The sequence below is a fragment of the Erythrolamprus reginae genome, chromosome 5, assembly GCF_031021105.1.
Source record: "Erythrolamprus reginae isolate rEryReg1 chromosome 5, rEryReg1.hap1, whole genome shotgun sequence".
NCBI classification, from domain to species: Eukaryota; Metazoa; Chordata; class Lepidosauria; order Squamata; family Dipsadidae; genus Erythrolamprus; species Erythrolamprus reginae.
In genome coordinates, this window is record NC_091954.1 from 68,292,014 (window position 1) to 68,299,082 (window position 7,069).

The window sequence follows — 7,069 nt, forward strand, 5'->3', positions numbered from 1 at the left end:
ATAAAATCCAAGAACTGTGGACCAGCCAGAACAAATATCCCTCAAGGTGGTAATGATCAATCTTTTTTAGTGAAGAAAACAAAAGGAATTTATTCAGGGGCTCAATTTAAGAATATCTTTATCTTTTCATATACAGTATCTGTGTATATGGTAGATATTGAAGATTATAGGTGAAAAGCAAGAATTATCAATGGTTAGACTGGATTTTTCTTGTGTTTGAGATCCATATTAAGATATTCTGAGCGTTAATAGGGATGGGAGAAGTTTTCAAAAGGGAGACAGAGAAACGACTGCTTCTCTCAAAGTTTCGTCCATGCTGAACCTGCCTGGAGACAGCAAAAGGGGGGAAATCTGATTTTGTCAACGGTAGTGTCCGGCAGAGGGCGCACTACACAGAATTTCGGAGGCTTTGATTTGCCTTCCAGTAACCTACACTATTTAACACTGCCTTATGAGCGGCCGTTCCCCGAGCGCCTCCTGGCGGCCGAAATTTATGTCAGTGCCTGAGAACTAAAGAGATTCCTAAAATGAAGGCGGCTATTAGATAGCGAGAAGGGGGGCGGGGGGGGTATTAAAGAACCTACAGCACGTACGTAGAGCCTTCCTCGTATCTAGCTGTGAAGCTGTAAATAGAAGGCAAGCTGAGTAGACTTCGCTTCCCGTCTCTGCCGGTCAAATGAGAGGCCGGTAGGAACAAAAAAGCTCTCGGCTTCTCTCAGGCCCGTTTTGCCCAGCATTCTCTACCGCAAAGAAACCCAAGTGCAATTTGGAAGCCCGCAAACGTGGCGGATCACACGAGCATTTCTCGATGGTCCTCTTTTGGAGTTAATATTTAAAATATGCCGCCAGTGGTTTAGGCACTAATGCATAAAAGTGTGAATTCTTCTAGCTCAACACACTGGCGCGCGTAGATACAAATGTTTTCACTTAAATATTCAACCCGGATCGATTATCAAGAATTACTAGTGTGATCTGAAGTTCCGGGTCTGACTTAATTGAATGAGAATGAACAGAATCTTGGCTAGTTGTGCACCCCCTCACTCTTGCCTCTCTGCTCTTGTCATTGCATTACCCGGGGCGTTCCCGAGAAACACGATGGTTGTGCTCCCTGGTTTAGTACAGAATTCCTTGGCCAAAGATATATCTGTACCATAAATGAATGGATTTTTGAACTGTGAATGCTTTCTGAGCTTGCAATGCCAGGCTTCAGGCGAGCTGCTGTTGCCCAAGGACTGTGGGATCTCCCGGTAGATTTGGCCTCCCTCATATAGAAATGTGGCCCATTACATAAACTCTGGGAGATGTCCATCACTCAGGCTCAGAGCCCATTAATGCCCATCAAAGATGCTTTCCCGAGTAACCTGCCTAGGATCTCTTCCTCTAGTCTGTAGATAGACATTTTCTCCACCCCCTCAACTTGACACAGTTATTTGCCTTCTTCTCATTCCTCTGATCTATAAAATCTGCATTGAACGATGCCAAGTATACTGCTCAAAAAAATAAAGGGAACACTTAAACAACACACTATAACTCCAAGTAAATCAAACTTCTGTGAAATCAAACTGCCCACTTAGGAAGCAACACTGATTGACAATCAATTTCAACTGCTGTTGTGCACATTCAACTTTGTACAGAACAAAGGATTCCACGAGAATATTTCATTCATTCAGATCTAGGGTGTGTTCTTTGAGTGTTCCCTTTATTTTTTTTGAACAGTATATCAATGATCTGTCCAGGGAGGGGGAAAAGTTCCTTTTTACAACGCTCATGGAACTTCTTCCAGCGGACGGAATAAGAAATGTATGAGTGTTAAAATAAACGGAGTAATATAATAAACCGTGATACCCGGGTACGTTTTAAGCCACCGTAGCCAGGAGCCAGAGACCCGCACCTGGTGCTTTAAGGGCGATCTGGATTTCTCTTCACACCCTTGAAAACTTAACCTGTGCGACTGCGACTGGCTTAGGGCTCCCTCCCGTCTGACACCCCGACCCAGCGGAACGCGCAAAGGATTTAAGGGAAAGGCTTCCCAGGCGTTTTGCTCCTTCGCCGGCGAGAAGCGCCCCCCCCCCCGCTTCCCACCTGCTCATTCGGTTCTTCTACGGTTCTACGGCAAAAGTAAGAGGATGATTTAAAAAGCACACTATTCTGTAGCCAACCCTGCCATTACTTTTAAAGATAAATCTTGCCATCGCCTTCAGGTGAATCTGCGCAGTAGTAGATTGCACACAGGGGGTTCATTAACTCTTCGCGCAAGAACGCTCTTGGCGCCATTTTGTTGTAACTGAACACAGCACGTGAATGTGGAGGAACCTAGTTGCGTGACCGGTCAGCCGTCCTCTCCACTCTACTCTCTTGTGTTTGTCAAATTAAAACGCGAGGGTTGTGATCTGGACTCAATCCGGGTGCTGGTTTGCCGCTACTCCCCCACCCCCCTCGTCCTTCGCCCTCCTCGAGATCGTCGCCTGTGCTAATAATAATTTCATTGCGGTTAGAGAAACGTCCCTGTGCAAAAGGTTTTATAACAGCAATAGCGTCACGTATACAGGATTCAAAAGGGATGAGGACGGAGCCACATAGCGAGGAGGCCTCAGCAAAAGTGAACCTGTGAGTTTCCCTGTGGCTGTCTGAATAAACCGCCCGAGAGAGAGAACAAAGGAAGCTTTTCCTTGATTTCAACTTAAAAAGAGCTCCACAGGCAGCAGCCAGGAAGATTTCTAACCTCGGCCTATAAATCAGGCAGGCCTATACAGTATATATATATATATATATACTGCTCAAAAAAACAAAGGGAATACTGAAAGAACACATCCTAGATCTGCATGAATAAAATATTCTCACTGAATACTTTGTTCTGTACAAAATTGAAGGTGCACAACAGCATGTGTGTCAATCTGTTGCTTCTTAAGTGGACAGTTTGATTTCACAGAAGTTTAATTTACTTGGAGTTATATTGTGTAGTTTAAGTGTTCCCTTTATTTTTTTTGAGCAGTGTATGTACAAAACCGGTTTTGAACAAATTTCTGTCACTGCAGCCCGCACCCCAGGTTTTAGGCCCAGTTTCTCAAAGGAATAATATTTTGGTTTGGTTGGTTCGGAAGCTTTGGACTGGTTTAAAATATGCAGATTCCATTTGTACTTGCTTGGGCTTGAAAATCCTATGATCTAGTCTGGTGGCTGTAAATAGATCAAGTAGCAGTTGGTATTTTTAAAACTAGATTGTCTTCCAGGTATTTATGGGAAGCATACTGTATGTTAAGATTAAATGCCTGAAAGAGAGATGTGTGTCTTTCTTAAAAAGTAAAATCAAATAGAAGGTGAGGTGTTTGTTTATTCCTGTCTTCACTGCCCTGCAGAAATTAGTCCTTGAGAGCAAAACAATCCCTGGACAAGTATTTCTGACCTTGGTGTCCTTCAATTGTCTTATCTAGAGAAAAAAGGAAAGTTATCAAGTGTCTGGCAGGCAACAAGTCCCAAATATGAAAAACATGGCCTTGTTTGATGATAGTGGTGACGTGCATTTAACTTGCCCAGGAACTGTTTTCAACATAACAGCCATCATTTTTTAAAATGTAAGATAAAATTAAACATTCTTCAGATCTGTTATATTTGCTGTTATATGTGCAATTGGATGGGCTCAAAGACTGAGACATAATCCAATCAGTTAAAGCACTTTCTGGTTCTTCCTGTCTAAATAGGAAGATGTGAGCTGGGGCCTAGATAGAAGTCTTCTATCCTAATAGATTCTAAAAGTAGTTGAATATTTTCTAAAGCATGCTTAAAGTGAGCAATTGGTCATTGAATGAGGACTAATATTTGAACATTCTTTATATTACTACTTCCCCTTCATGATACAAATAAAAATAATATGAGAATCCTTTCTTTTGGCTTTCCATTTTGTATATATATTTAAATATTTTCTCCACTGAGATCAAAGAAATGTGTTTTAGCTTGGTCTTAAACAGATTCCCTCTTAAATTTTCTGTGAACATTTTTTAGACTGGAAAGGAAACATATCCCAATTAGATGCATGTTTCCAATAGAAGAGAATATATTTAGCTCATGACGTTTCGTGAAACACTTGCAAGCAAACAAGCTCAGAGACCCCCCAAAGACTTCACAGATGCATGTTTATTGTAAATTACTATAGTCTGAGCAAGCAATTTCAACTGAGTAAGATTACATGAATTCATTGAGGATCGAATAATATTCTACCAATCACACTTTCAAAATATTATTTTGGTTAAATATAGCAATATGGAACTATCCATCCATCCATCTGTTGAAATACCCTATTTTCTGTGTATAAGACGCACCTTTTTCCTCCCTAAAAGGCTGATAATTAGGGTGCGGCTTATACTCAGAATGTAGCTTTTTCCCCCCAGCCCTAACTAGCTGCTAACTATCTTTCCAGCTCTTACCTTGCAAGCTCTTTCATTGTTTCTCTCTGTGAAGAATGTTTTGCAAGCCCTCTTTGCAGGGGGGTTTTCATTACTCTAACGTGCTCCCAATAAGTTTCTTTCCAGCCCTAACCAGGTGCTAACAATGTTCCCAGCTCTCACCTCTTTCATTGTTATTTCTGCAAAGAATGTTTTTCAAACCCTGTCTTTGATTCCCCCCCCCATTCTCTATTTGCTCCAAATGTTTCTTTTCAGCCCTAACCAGGTGCTAACAATGTTCCCAGCTTTTCCCAGCTTCAAAGCTCTTTCATTGTTACTCTCTGCCAAGAATGTTTTCCAAACCCTGTCTTTGTAGGGTTGTTTTTTCATTGCTTTACTTGCTCCAGATATTTCTTTCCTGCCCTAACCAGGTGCTATTAATGTTCCCAAGCTCTTTCATTGTTTCTGTGAAGAAGGTTTTTCCAAGCCCTAAGTCTTTGCAGGGTTTTTTCCATTACTCTAACTTGCTGGACTGTTTCTTTCAAGGTTCTAATGATGTCCCCAGCACTTACTGGATTGCAAGCTCTTTCATTGTTACTGTCTGAGAATAAAGTTTTTTTAAAGTCTCTAACCAGGGGATAAAATAATGCTGAAGCTGATTAGACCAGTGATTTTCAACCTTTTTTGAGCTGCGGCACATTTTTTACCTATACGAAATCATGGGGCACATTGAGCGGGGGGGGGGGAGTGGGGGGGCTAAAAAAGTTTGGACAAAAAAATTATCTCTCTCTCTTCCTCCCTTTCACTCTATTTCTCTCTCTCTTTCTCTCTCTTCCTTCCTCCCCCTCTCTGTCCATCCCTCTTTCTTTCTCCCTTCCTTCCTCTCTTTTTTGCTCTCTTTCTATCTCTCTCTCCTTCCCTGCCTCTCTTTCTCTCTCTCTCTCTTGCTTTCTTTCTCTCTCTTTCTCTCTTGCTTTCTTTCTCTCTCTTTCTTTCTCTCTTTCTTTCTCTCTCTCTCTCTTGCTTTCTTTCTTTCTCTCTCTCTTGCTTTCTTTCTCTTGTTTTCTTTCTCTCTCTCTTGCTTTCTTTCTCTCTTTCTCTCTCTCTTGCTTTCTTTCTCTTTCTCTCTCTTGCTGAGCTTCGCGGCACACCTGACCATGTCTCGCGGCACACTAGTGTGCCACGGCACACTGTTTGAAAAACACTGGATTAGACTAAGGACATTAGCCAGATGAATACCTGGTAAGCAAATACTTTTCCCTATTTTCCTCCCCAAAAACTAAGGTGCATCTTATACTCTTAAAAATACAGTAATGCCAAAGACCCTGATGAAGAACTGTTTTTAAGTAATTTTTTCTATGTACTGTATACCAATCTTCCCTTCTTTATTATTATTATTTATTAGATTTGTATGCCGCCCTTCTCCGAAGACTTCTTCCATGCTGACTTCAGAATTTCAGTCTAACAAAGAAACAACAATATCTCAGATGTATAAATAAACACTTTAGTGGTAATTAAAAAATAAACTACAACAAAAGCAAAGCAATGTCACTGTATAGTATAGTGTTGAAAATGCCTTTCCAAAAAGTAATCTGAGAATTGGAGAAACTGCCAGATGTTTGGTGGAAAGAATGTACAAAAAGAAAATATACCCAAAACAGAACAATCCTTATCACATTCTGCTGTCTGACTTTTAAGTTTGTATTGTATACAATCCTTTAGATGTAGGCCTGATCCCAAGGAATCCATGTTCTAACAGAACTATTTTACATAGTACTCAAAGCAGTCTATATTTCTGTTCTGCTCTGTTAACTTTTCTCTGACAGTGTTTTCAGTAAGTGTGCTGACAATTGCATTTGGAGCTATCCACTGAAGTTATAAGCTTTAAAAGTGCTTAATTGTGGCTAAATCATGCCCAGAGTGTTTGTATGATCTCTCCCTGAAATGGAAAATTTGACTAATAATTTCCCCTTTCCAGAGATTATACACACATCTACATCTTGAGTTAGAAGTTAGCTCTGAAATAGCAGTCTTAGGTGCTCAGCCATAGTTGGCTCAGTCTGGGAAGCAAAGTGTTGCTTTGCAGAAGAAAGAGATTTAGCAAAAGCAGATGATGTAAGGGAATCCTGCACATTATAAAGTAACCATCCAGTCTATAGGTTTCTGCCATGGTGGAGACTGCTGCACAGTCTTTGATGAAGTGACATTCCCTCGGAGCCCAGTTCTGCTTCAGATAATGTTTCAAATAGACCGATGAAGATCTTTTTGCCTCTTTTAAGATAAATAAGAGAAGGGGAGGAGGGCAAGGCCAGAGTGGGATGTGGAGTCAAATTATGCGGAATTAAACGGAATCCGGCTTTGAGTCGGCCTCTACAGTAAAGTTAAATTAACTGCAACGAAGTATGTGCCAGAGAAAACCTTTGCAGAGAGCCTGGTTCCCAAGGCCCTGATGGAATGAGAAGAGCCCCTGTGCCAGCAAACCTCCCAATGAAACTTTGCCATTGCTTTGCCTGGTACAGCCTTGCTTCGATTGCCACAAATCAGAACATGACATGGCCTAGGAACAGACTTTTGAGAGAGTCGTCCACATAGGCAGGGAAAGGGCACTGCTTTATTAACAACCTCAGCTCTGACACTTCTTGACTGTAGCTGCAAAGCAAAGAACAATCTGTTCTAATAAAGAGTAAGGT

At 41.2% G+C, this 7,069-nt stretch overlaps 1 long non-coding RNA gene across 1 annotated transcript; it reads left to right on the forward strand.

Moving 5' to 3' along the window:
* Positions 1 to 2,297: 2,297 nt before the first annotated feature.
* On the forward strand, positions 2,298 to 6,671 carry LOC139167877 (uncharacterized). Its single transcript, XR_011559203.1, has 2 exons — positions 2,298 to 2,607; positions 5,785 to 6,671. It is a non-coding gene; the product is annotated as an uncharacterized lncRNA (long non-coding RNA).
* The last annotated feature ends 398 nt before the right edge of the window (positions 6,672 to 7,069 follow it).